Genomic DNA, 13,382 nt, shown 5'->3' with positions numbered 1-13,382 from the left:
TAAATACTCGTTAAACTGGTTGAATTTGGAGGGTATCGCATACTTCGATAAAGTAAAGCCCTTAATATGTTCCGTTACAATGTTGACAGGACTTGTTATTTTATGAGTGAAGGGTAATTCAATTCATATTTCAGACTGCAAAATTGTAATCTCAAAATTAGCGCCGAAAAAGATTTATTATTAATGTGATATTGTTGATTTGAAATCATTTATAGTTTTATCATAGATGAGTTAACAGGTCGATTACATATAGCCTTTCCCCATGGCAGTGTAACATGATGTGGGGAGGAGAGGAGAGGACGATGATTACGGCAGTCTCAGGGTGAGGAGGGGGAAGGGGGAAGGGGGAGTGTTTTATTTTTATCTTGCACTGTTATCAACTCAGGCGCGACGCAACGATCATCTGTTATGGTACAAAATGCACACGGAATTAGTGTTTCGTGAAGACGTGGCAAATCGGAATTGTACGAGACCCAGATGGAGCAGGAATATCTTCATCGTCATTAACGGCTAAATGCCTTATTGATTAATACTGAACACACGTTCATAGAGCAGCTACAAAACAACTGTTCGAACGTTGCGGCTGGCAGCATTTGATAACATGATGTCATAGTCACGAATACTACCGACTTGTACCAATACGTATGAAGCAGAACTATGCAGCAAAGTGACACTGGTACGGCGGCAGGCGGTGGCGGCTGTTGTTTATATTGGAACCTTGTGGTGTTTTGATTATAAGATATTATGGGTTAGTAACGTGAATTTCAGAACAGGATTTTCTGAAAAATGATTTCTCATTGTAAGTGGGAGTGGAGTGGTGAAGTGGTAGAAGGGGGTGCCTTCCGGCACCTAAAAGTTTAGAAATTAAGCACTGGCTTAACAGCTGAGGTCATCAGTCCACTAAACTTAAAACTAGTAAACCTAACTAACCTAAGGATATCACACACATCCATGCCCGAGGCAGGATCCGATCCTGCAACCGTAGTAGCCGCGTGGTTCCAAATTGAAGCGCCTAGAAAAGCTCGCCACCGCGGCCGGCTACATGTTTTGTCGACAAAGCTACGCTTAGGTGTCGTATTGCTACATCCCTTCTGAAGACGTCACACCTGAAGACGCCCATAAAGATTATAATTTCTACTGAAGTACTGTGTTGGTATAAAAATTTATTCTCGTACTTAAAAGTATTGTTTGAAATATTGTATTACAAAAGTATGTATAAAAATGTCTAACCGATTGCAAAGTCTACAAGAGCAGGACCACGTGAAACAATTAAAGTATAACTATATAACAGGTATTTGCATGTGGGTATGTATTGCGATTGTTTCTCACATCACTCTGGCCCCATTTCGCACGCATCTTCTCCAATCGCGTGGGAGCGGATTTCGTCGACCTAAATGGTACAGCAAAGGGTTAACAGAATAACACATAACGTGGTCTGTAAGCCGGCGTTTAGCGAAGGTACGATGCTCTACATAAACAACCGAGCGAAGCAGCGTAATGCTTAAGCCAACGTATTTGCATTCGGGAGGAGTGGCATGTAAATCCCCATGCGATCATCCAGCTTTAGGTTTCCACATACAGTGTTACATTACATTAATTTACTGACTGTTGTTTAATTTTTACGGCGATTGACGGTGCTATTTCGGCAGAATTTCCAACGCAGTTTTGCACGATGACATCTGAGCAGAGATATTTGAGGATTATCATCGGCTGAAACTGATATTCCTTTTTTTTTAATAAGAAGATTTACCCAAAGTGGTTGCCACAGTATGTATTAATATCGTTATACGTAGTGCATTATGTTCATAAACTGAGGTAACAAAAGTCACGGGATAGCTCCTAATATCCTGTCGGTACTCCCGTTGACCAGCGTAGTGCAGCAGCTAGACAGTGCATAGACTCAACAAGTCATTGGAAGTCCCCTGAAGAAACAGTGAGCCATGCTGCCTCTATAACATTCCACAACTGCGGAAGTGTTGCCGGTGCAGGATTTTGGTACAATCTGACATTTCGGTTACGTCACATAAATGTTTGACGGGATTCATGTCGGCCGCTCTGGAAGGCCAAATCATTCCCTCGAATTGTCCAAAATGTTCTTCAGACCAATCGCGAACAACTGTGGCCCGGTGACATGCGGTAGTTTCATCCATAAAAATTCCATCGTTGTTTGGGAACGTGAAGTACATGAATGTTTGTAAATTGTCTCCAGGTAGCGGGACACAACCATTTCCAGTCAATAATTGGGACAATTGCACCAGAGGGTCCACTCCATTCCATATAAGAACAGCCCACACCATTGTCGAGCCACCACCAGCTTGCACAATGCCTTCTTGACAACGTGGGTCCATGGCTTCGGGGGATCTGCGCCGCACTCGAATCCAGCCATCAGCTCCTATCAACTGAAATCAAGACTAGTCTGACCAGACCACAGTTTTCCAGTAGTCTAGAGTCTAACCGACGTGTTTACGAGCCCAGGAGAGGTGCTGTAGGCCATGTCGCGCTGTTAGGAAAGGCACCCGCTTCGGTCTTCTGCTCCCATAGCCCATTAACGCCAAATTTCGACGGCACTGTCCTAAAGGATACGTTCGTCATACATCGCACTGATTTGTGCAGTTATTTCACGCAGTGTTGCTTGTCTATTAGCACTGACAACTCTACGCACAAACTGCTGCGCTCGGTCGTTAAGTGTCGGCCGTCAGCCACTGTGTTGTCCGTAGTGAGAGGTATTGCCTCAAAATTTGGTACTCTCGGCGCACACTTGACACTGTCGATCTCGAAATTTTGAATTCCCTAACGATTTCCGAAATGAAATGTCCAATGCGTCTAGTTCCAATTACATTCCCACGTTCGCCTGCTTAGCTGGGTGATAACGTGCTCTGCTCCCATGCAAGCTGGCCCGGGTTCGATTCCCGGTCAGGTTGGAGCTTTTCTCCGCTCGGGGACTGGGTGTTGTGTTGTTCTCATCATCATTTCATCCTCATCACCGGCGCGCGAGTCACCCAATGTGGCGTCGAATGAAAGAAGACTTGCACTTGGCGGACGAACTTCGCAGGTTGGGGCCTCCCGGCCAACGATGCCATACGCTCATTTCCATACCATCCCATGTTCAAAGTCTGTTAATTTTCGTCGCTCGGCCATAATCACATCGGAAACCTTTTCACAGGAGTCACATGAGAGTAAATGAATATCGCTTTATGACTTTTATCACCTCATTGTATGAGGAATACACGATTAAGTATATTTGTGGTTTAGTACCTAATAGAGCTCGAAATTTGGTACATAAAGCTGCTATCTGTGGGAGGAACAACGCCTCTGACGTGACTGGGAGCCCTGTTGAGCTTATCCTCGATGACAGATACAGGTACGTCGTTCAATGGTGCTTCATCTGTCGTCGTGGCTGGCGAATCGTGACCCTCCATCTCTCGGCAACCTATGATGGGGCCTTCGTAATGGACGACAGATCTGGATATAGTTCTGGCCTGAACATCAGTGAACAAGAAATAAGGACAGGACGGGCAACATGAGTCAATCTGGTACAGCCACCGGCCTTAATGCGTCAGAGAGCTAATGCCAGCTGCCCAAATTACCACCTACGTATACCAGACTTGATCCTGTTATGTACCTCATGGCAGCCTGTACTTTCGTGTCAGGGTTTTGGCCTGTGTGACTGTAACGATGTCATTATGGCAACGTTGGTACTCCTCGGGTCTCCAAACACAAATGTGTCTACCGTGATGATGTTGGCATAAGTGCGACCCGTGTGTCCAGTTTTGTCGTCTGGCGTACATCTACCTCGCCGCCACCTCAAGGGGAGTCACAAAAATGGTCGCCAGTCGTCGTAGCACTGTCTGTATAGACACCCGACTACTGCAAACAGTCTCATTTCCTGATTCAGAATGTCAACATGGCTGTACGCTCCAGCAGGGACAACTGTCTCCTTTGGCGCTTGACATGCGAGGTTTCTTGAGACCCTGTATGTCATTGAGCATGGTCATCCTAATCACATCGATTCAATACAAGTATGGCAGTCGAGGGATCTCGATTCTACCGCTGCCGTAGTCGTAGACGCTTCTCCTTCTTACACGAAGTCTAACACTACCTTTCCTCTCAAACTACCAGCATTCTCATGAGATTCCTGGATGAGAACCCGTTACGTAATCTATTCTTACGTACAGAATGTACATGGCGTTACTCCTATCTACGTCTGTCTAACAATTTGCACTTCATATCAGTTTGACACCAGTGCTTCAACCATACACTTCCCTTCCTGCCACCCCCCCCCCCCCCCCCGGCCCCTAGATATAAAAACCACAACATTCGATTGTTTTTTAAACTTGTGATAAAACTTAGAACAAGAAATCATGCTTCACAAAACTCCCGAAACTCGGGCTTTTAAAACCTAAGTTCTTATAGTCAGAACAACGAAATCACAAGATTTAACGTAAATAAGATTGCGTGATAGTACGACAAATAGATGCTCATATTCAAACAAACATTCCCTACGTTCTTTATTTCCCAGTGACACGTCACCTTACTACTAGATCGCTGAAGTTGTTGCCAATCGTGAAGAAAAGGCGATCAGTGCGTATCACAACTTCGGAACAAAGTTCACCTTTCCGTGGCTGTACTGTAGATCTCCGATATCTCATCGACACGAAGGTTACCTACATGTCCCGATCACAATTTCGGAATGGAGCCCAGCTTACCTGTGGTATATTGTTCACACACACCCAAACACACACGAGCGTGCACACACACACACACACACACACACACACACACACAACACACACAAATCACCTCGCTCCATACCCTTGCCCATCTCATCATGTTGATCATCTACTGCTTTACTGGTGCCGGCGCAGAGGCAAATCATAGTTACGTTGCGATTTAATACAAGTATGCGACCTCAAGTCTCCGGTGACAATTTGTTCCAGTAAGTTCAAAACCAATGCCTTGGTTGGTGCCCGAACGCCGTTCCGGCCGAAACTAAGCCCTGCTTAGAACTGTAAATATTGTTATATCAGATATAAAATTTGTTCTAAATATTCAGTCCTCTGAGTTCTAGTTGCAGCTGATTATTTATTTTTAAATATGGTTGCGAATCGAGCTGCAGAACCAGTGTTGGTGTTCTTCCAGATTACTTTCTTAGCCATGATCACCTATAACAAATATCCAAATAATATGAAAGTGATTATCCGAAATTCCACAATCTTTTTTTGGAAACACAAACTTCGCCCAAAGCAATACATCTTAATTACTGCGAGAACCACCTTTCCTATACTTTAATACGAAAGCCTGATTAATTTGTACAAAACTGTGAAACCTTATTCGGATGTATTGCTACTTTCTTGTCTTCCATTTATATCTTATCAAACCGCAAACTTTAGGCTACTCGGAGAGAAATTCGAAAGACGTAAGACCTAGTAGCTCCTGTAATTGAATCGTTAACTCACAATGTGGCAGGTAACGTCTTAGACATACGTGAAATATCACATAAAGTTCATTTTCGTTACACGTGGACGAGGCGTCACAGGAACATTTATCCACTTGTTGTAATCTAGTTCCCAGCCTGGAACGGTAACTTATTTGATTCATCCTTAGTATCATACAAACAAATGTACAATTATGTACGGTGTTACATCGCTCTTTCCCGGCAAAATAGCCAATAACGGCCATATTCCGCCCTTCTAATTATTAATTTACAAGTATTTACAGCGCATACAGCACTACATTTAAGATGTCCAGCGATAATTTACGGTAACCTCGTATTCAGTGGAGCAGTAACGGAGAGAGAGGAAAGCCTGTTAAATCAGGCAGTTGTCCTTAAAAGATGGAGGTTTCCTTACAATTGAAAATTTATTTTCAATAATAATGCCACAATGTATTTACGGTAAGCTCGTATTCAGTGGAGCAGTAACGGAGAGAAAGGAAAGCCTGTTAAATCAGGCAGTTGTCCTTAAAGGATGGAGTTTTCCTTACAGTTGAAAATTTCTTTTCAATAATAATGCCAGAATATAGAAATATGACTTACAAAGTTCTTAACTTATGTCGAGACAACCATATAACAGGAAGTTTGTTGATATCATACTTCTGCAGAATATAGAAACATGACTTACAAAGTTCTTAACTTATGTCGAGACAAGCATATAACAGGAAGTTTGTTGATATCATACTTCTGCTGCTGGATCTTCTGTCCACCTGGCCGCCAATCCTACTAGGGGATGTTTGTTGCATGGATATTCTTAAACTTATGTCGAGACAAGCGTATAACAGGAAATTTGTTGATATACTTCTGCTGCTGGATCTTCTGTCCACCTGGCCGCCAACCCTACTAGGAGACGTTTGTTGCATGGATAATCCGCTACGGTATCCGGATTACGAGCAGCGATTTGCTTATATTCCCCGGAAGGCCAATAGCGCCTGCGCAAGAAATCGTAACTACACTCTAGCGTAGTGGACTTACAGCGCTCAGTGGTGGAAGCTGGCGAAATCGATAAATCCCTATCAAAAACTATCCTGACGGCTGAATCAGAAGCCGTTGTTTTTTAATGTCTGCTAAAACAAGAGCCCATCTACATCTACATGATTACTCTGCAGATCACACTTACGTACCTGGCACTCTAATTCTCTATTATTCCATTATCGAACAGCGCACGGAAAAAACATACCCTTGTATCTTTCCCTGCGAGCTCTGATTTCAATTATTTTATTTTGATTATCGTTTCTCCCTATGTAGATCGGTGTCAGCTAAATGTTTTCGCATTCGAAGGAGAAAGTTTGTGATTTAAATTTCGTGAAAAGATCCCGCCGCAACGAGGAACACCTTCATTTAATTATGTCCACCTCTAGTTTCTTCCCTACTTATCGATAACACAAAAAGGTTCTGCTCTTCGTTGAACTCTATGTACTCCTTTAATCCTATCTGGTAAGGGACCCACTTCGCACAGCAGTACTCCAATAAGAGGACGGACAAGCATACTCTAGGCAGTCTCTTCAATAATTTGTTGCATCTTCTAAGAGTTCTGCCAATAAAACGCAGTCTTTGGTTTGCCGTCCCTACAAAATTTTCTATGTGTTCTTTTGGTTCAAATGGTTCAAATAGCTCTGAGCACTATGGGACTTAACATCTTTGGTCATCAGTCCCCTAGAACTTACAACTACTTAAACCTAACTAACCTAAGGACATCACACAACACCCAGTCATCACGACGCAGAGAAAATCCCTGACCCCGCCGGGAATCGAATCCGGGAACCCGGGCGCGGGAAGCGAGAACGCTACCGCACGACCACGAGCTGCGGACGATGTGTTCTTTCCAATTTAAGTTGCTCGCAATTATGACTTCTAGGTAGGTAGTTGAATCTACGACCTGTAGATTTGACTGATTTATCGTGTAACCGAAGTGTAACGTATTACTTTTAGCACTCATATCGATGGCCTACCACATTCCATTATGTAGGACCACTTGCCAATTATCACACGATACAAATATCTCACCTTAATCGTTCTGCAATTTGTTTTGATCTTCTGATATCTTTATTTGACGATAAATGACAGCATCATCCGCAAACAATCTAAGATGTCTGCTCAGATTGTCTCCTAAATCATTTATATTCATAAGGAACAACATATGCCTGTAACACTATCTTACGGGATGCCAGCAATAGAAAATCACAAATCCAGTTACATAACTGAGTCAATATTCATAAGCACGCCATTTGATCATAAGCCGCATGCACGATACGGTGTCAAAAGCTTATGGAAATCTAGAAATACGGAATCAGATTGAAATCCCTTATCGATAGTACTCAACACTTCGTATGAGTAAAGAGATAGTTGCGTTTCACAATAACGATGTTTTCTAAATCCGTGTTGACTATGTGTCAATAGACCGTTCTCTTCGAGGTAATTCATAGTGTTCGAAAACAATATGAGATCCTGCTGCATATTGACTTTAATGATATGGGGCAGTAATTTAGTGGATTACTCCTCTTCCTTTCTTGAATATTGGTGTGACATCTGCAGCTTTTCAGTCTTTTGGTACGGATTTTCCTTGGAGCGAGCGGTTGTATACGTATTTAAGTATGGGGCTATGGATTCTCATACAATGGAAGGAGCCTAGTTGGTACACCGGAAGACTTGCTTTTATTAAGTGTTTAAGTTACTTCGCTACTCCGATATCTAAGTTACCCTTGTTGTGAACAACTTCTGATTCGAATTCTGTAATATTTACTTTGTCGTCTTTGGTGAAGGCATTTCGGAAGTCTGTGTTTAGCAACAGTCAACGATAGTATTTCCATAGCTATCGTGCAGAGAAGATATTGATTCCATCTTGCTGCTAGCTAACATCCTATACGACCAGAATATCTTTGGACTTTTTGCCAGATTTCAAGACACCTCGCATTGAAGTCCACACTAAATTTCGAGCTTCTGTAAAAGATCGAGAATCTTGGGGCTCTTGTGTTCGTTTACATTAAGAGTTCTTTCTTCGATATTTCTGAAACAGTGTTCTGGTCTGTTTTCTGCAGCATGGGGGATCAGCTCCGTCGTTTGTTAATTTATTTGGTGTAAATCTTTCAATAGTTGTCGATATTATTTCTTTGAATTGAAGCCACGTCTGGTCCAGGCTTACATTTTTAATTTAGAAGGGGTGGAGACTGTCTCTCAGGAAGGCGTCAATGGAATTTTTATCTGCCTCTTTTGAATATATTTATTTTTCGTTTATTATTGATGCATTTGAGAAATTACAGTGTAAGACGTCGTGGTCGCCTGACCTTCATTGCTTACAACTTCCACTCTCACAATCATATTCTGCACATCAACAGGCTTCATTCGAACCCAAACTCGATAAGATAAAGTCAATGTTGTATGAATTCATGTAAACGATATGCAATTAACAAAGTAAGCGTACCGTGGTTGAAATACTCAAGACTGGCATACACACCTACATTCCAGGCATGACGGTAACAGAACCTTTTAGTTCGGGACAGAAACTGCACAACGGGACGCCGGTCCCTTCAGAGGACAATCCAGCCCATGTCGGCCGATGACCTCCAGTGTAACGGACAGCGTGGGCCCAAGTGAAAGGGGGGAACAACCCCGTGTTCGGCTTAAAAGCAAATTCCGCTACATTGTGTGGGAGCGGCCAGCCTATGCATTCTTTACACATAGCAAACAGTTTCAGAGCTTATCACAGGGAAACAGCAAACGCCATACGACGATGCCACAGGTTTCTGGATTGGTTGCCTTAAATGAAACGTCATTCTCCCGTTTTAGAAGAGCAATGCTGATTGGCAGACGATATTTCGGACGCCTTGAGCTGAAGGAATAATGGAAGAGACCGAAAAATAAACTCCTTCACGTCTGGCGTGGAGAGGCGCCATTCCGTTGTCGCTCTTGGAGCGAGGAACAAGTCTCTCCTCAGTACTTCACTGGGAGAGCACCTCTGTCGAGAGCGAATCAAAGTGCTACTCTATATTGAGTCCTTGCGATTAAGCATTATTCACTGTGTTGGCCGACACACTTACTGTGCGGTGTAAACGGACAGAGTTATAGTTAAACCTCTGTGAGCGAATTTTGAGTGGCATCATGGTGGATTGGTTATCTGACCGGTGTACCGCGCCAATAGTTAGACTAGGGGCGAATAGGAATCCTTGACTTCATCAAGGCATAGGGAGAGTTTGATTGGCGAAGGTCAATCCAGATATAACGAGAGTTATCTTATTTGTCAGCAGCGAGCGGCGCAGACAGCAGTCATCGCAGCCTACACTATAGCTATTGCGAGCCCCATATTTCCTCCACAACAGTACACTTCACTGCATTTCACACGTGACACCCTCGACCATACATAGCAACATTCTAAAGGATAATTATTCAAGTTGAGTAGGCGCACCTCTCAGCCATTCTGCCAAGTCAACAACCATCTTAAACTTTGTATAGAAATTTCATTAGCACATTCCGAAAAGAACCAGGATATAACTTCTTCAATTCATATCTAAAAGTGCCATTGTGATTTTTCAGAATTTTTGTAAAATAAATAACAACTTTCGTTAATTTCATGTTTTTCTTATACTAACTAGCACTACTCCAGTACCCGAGTATCCCACTAGTTACATAAGAAATTTTGTGAATTTTTGTGTCATTTCCTTACAGCGGACGACTCCAGAAAATATTTATTACTGAAAGTTTGTCAGGCATTTCTCTTTAGAACGTTAGGAGCATCTGTCTGACTTCTGTAGTAGTGTGGGGGTGGAAATTGCATCTTGTAGGAGCTACAGGGTAAAGGGTACATCGCAGATTAATCCATTGCCCATAATAACAGAATAACAGATCAATCCCACACTCACAGAAAATGGCGACCCTACCAGGATAGGTAAAATAGGTAAGCTGCCAGGATAGGTAAAATAGGTAAGCTGCCAGGATAGGTAAAATAGGTAAACTACCAGGATAGGAAAGTGTCAGGATAGTTAGGTATGGCAGGTCGCAGCAGTAGCACTTTGAAGAATTTTCTTTCATGTATTAAATAGCTATTTGCAAAGATTGGGATCAGAATAGATACAGGTAGTGAAGAAAGCAGAATTGTAGGGAAAAGGGCGTGTGTTATTGTGTTGGAAAATTTTGCATATTTTTTTTTTACTATTTTTGTGTAGCTGTTAGGGCATAGAATTTTCAGGTGATAGGCACAGACACAGAGCGATGCAGAGACGAAGTGTGATGCAGCGTTATATGGATTAGAATTAAGAAATAACTTTTTCTCCCTTTGCAAGTGCACAGGTAGAGATTGGAGACTGTAGCAGAGCAGACAGTACAGTAGCTGAGACGTCACAACGTTGTTGTCGTTGTTGGTTCAACCAACTGGTAAGTGGTTGTACAGTTTTGTAAATAGGGTTGTGGTGTGTAGAAAGAATTTTCATGTTAACGAGAGCACAAGCCAAAAGGTTACGTGAGAGACAGCAAGTAGACAAGACGAGACAAAAATGACGGTAGAAAAAATTACTAAGATCTACAAACTCATCAAGTAACAGTTGGAAAGGCAGTCAGATCCTACAAATCCTATATCACTCCTACACTAAAATTCACATATTCCTAGCCCAAGAAGAACAGAAGAATGCAAGAAAGAAGCGAAGAACAGAAGATGCAAGATGAAGAAGGGCAGAAGACAGCAAGATACGTTTCTTTCCTATCCTACAAAGCAAATTGCTACAAACGTCTTTCCATGAACTTTGAGACATAGCAACTACTACAACCACCTCTCCAAAAATAAACCTTGAATCGTCTATCAAATACAAGCGAACGGCAAACGGAATATTAAGTAGTACCAACCAACAGTATCTAGAAATAGATTCAGCAAAATGAACAATATTTTCCCTACCACATCATCAAATTGCCATACCGAACCAGGTGTGAAGTACCAAGAGGTCACAGCACAATATTGGGTGAAGATCGTTGGTAGTCAACTACAATCATCCAACTGCCATACCGTCCCAGGTGTGACAGCAAAGAAGTACCAAGACATCACTGTTTATGCAGTAAACCACAGTCGTCATGATCGGTTAAAAGCACCACTCCATGATGACAATGTCAACAAATAAGACCCGGCATCGCATGTTAGAGTGCTTCTCTCATGATTTGTGACACCCATACAAATAAGTCGACGCCTTCCAGCATTTCAGTGGGGATCATCGAACACAGATCTGACCCAGAAAGAAAAATCATAAAACACAAATGTAGAGTTAAGAAAATGATATATTTGTACAAGTACCTTTTTCCTTTCTTGTAAAAGTAATTATTTTTATTATGTATGTAAAGTCCACAACTTATAGATACCTTAAACCTTTTGTAAAGAAACTTAGTACAGTTATATAATCTCACAAACTCGTGGAAAGTCTATTTATTTCTTTTATACGTAAAATTAGAAAAGGATTTGTGCAGGATTTTTCTTCTTTAAGTAACATTAAAAAACACCTTTTTGGGGTAATATTATTAATACTGAGGATAGAATTAAGAGGAAATGCTTCTTCATTCTAACAAAAAAAAAAGAAAAAAAAAGAAAGAAAATATAATGCCTAAATAAATAAAACAAAGTAACGCAACAGAGCTTTTGTGAACATTTACACAAGCTTAACTAAAGAAAAGATATAACCACACTAAAACATGATACACTGTACACTTACGAGTTTAGAAAAATTAATATTGTAAAACAAATTTTTGGAAATGAAAAAGAAAAATAGAGACACATACTGGCAATGACAAAGAATAACAACCTTTGTAAAGCCTATATTTGCCCAACAAAAAAACATAAATTGTAGAATTAAAAATAGAAACAATAGCTATAAGGAAATCATTACAAAAAATTGTTAAGAATGGCTGAGAAAAGTTTATTGGAAAATCTAAAAGAACAATTTTACCTGACTTTGTCAATGTTTTCCTCAGCATTGACAAACCCCAGATAAAAATTTTGTCACAAGGAGGGAGGTATGTAAGACGTCATGGTCTCCTGACCTTCATTGCTTACATATTCTGCCCTCACAATCATATTCCGCACATCAAAATGCTTCATTCGAACCCAAACTTGATAAGAGAAAGTTAATGTTGTATGAATTCATGTAAACGATACGCAATTAACAAGTAAGCACACCATGGTTGAAATACTCAAGACTGGCATACACACATACATTCCAGACACTACGCTCACAAAAGCTTTTAGTTCGCGAGAGATATCGCACAAAGGGATGCCGGTCCCTTGAGAGGACGACACAGCCCATGTTGGCCGGTGACCACCCATGTAGCGGACAGCGTGGGCCCGAGTGAAAAGGGGGAACAACCCCATGTTCGGCTTAAAAGCAAATTCCGCTACATTGTGTGGGAGCGGCCAGCCTACACATTCTTTACACATAGCAAACAGTTTCAGAGATTTTCACAGGGAGACAGCAAACTCTAAACGACAATGCTACAGGTTTCTGGATTGGTCGCCTTAAACGAAACATCATTCTCCGTTTTAGAAGAGCAATGCTGATTGGCAGACGATATTTCGGACGCCTTGAGCTGAAGGAATAATGGAAGAGACCGAAAGATAAACCCCTTCACGTCCGGCATGGAGAGGTGCCGTTCCATTGTCACTCATGGAGCGAGGAACAAGTCTCTCCTCAGTACTTCACTGGGAGAGCACCTTTGTCGAGAGCGAATCAAAGTGTTACTCTACATTGAGTCCTTGCAATTAAGCATTGTTCACTGTGTTGGCCAACACACTTATTCTGCTGTGTGCATGGACAGAGTTACAGTTAAATGCCTGCAAGCGAATTTTGAGTGGCAACGCGGTGGACTTGTTATCTGACCGGTGTACCACGCCAATAGTTAGACTAGGGGCGAATAGGAATCCTTG

This window comes from Schistocerca serialis, chromosome 1 (genome assembly GCF_023864345.2).
Source record: "Schistocerca serialis cubense isolate TAMUIC-IGC-003099 chromosome 1, iqSchSeri2.2, whole genome shotgun sequence".
NCBI lineage: Eukaryota > Metazoa > Arthropoda > Insecta > Orthoptera > Acrididae > Schistocerca > Schistocerca serialis.
Note: the sequence above shows the minus strand (reverse complement) of the source record.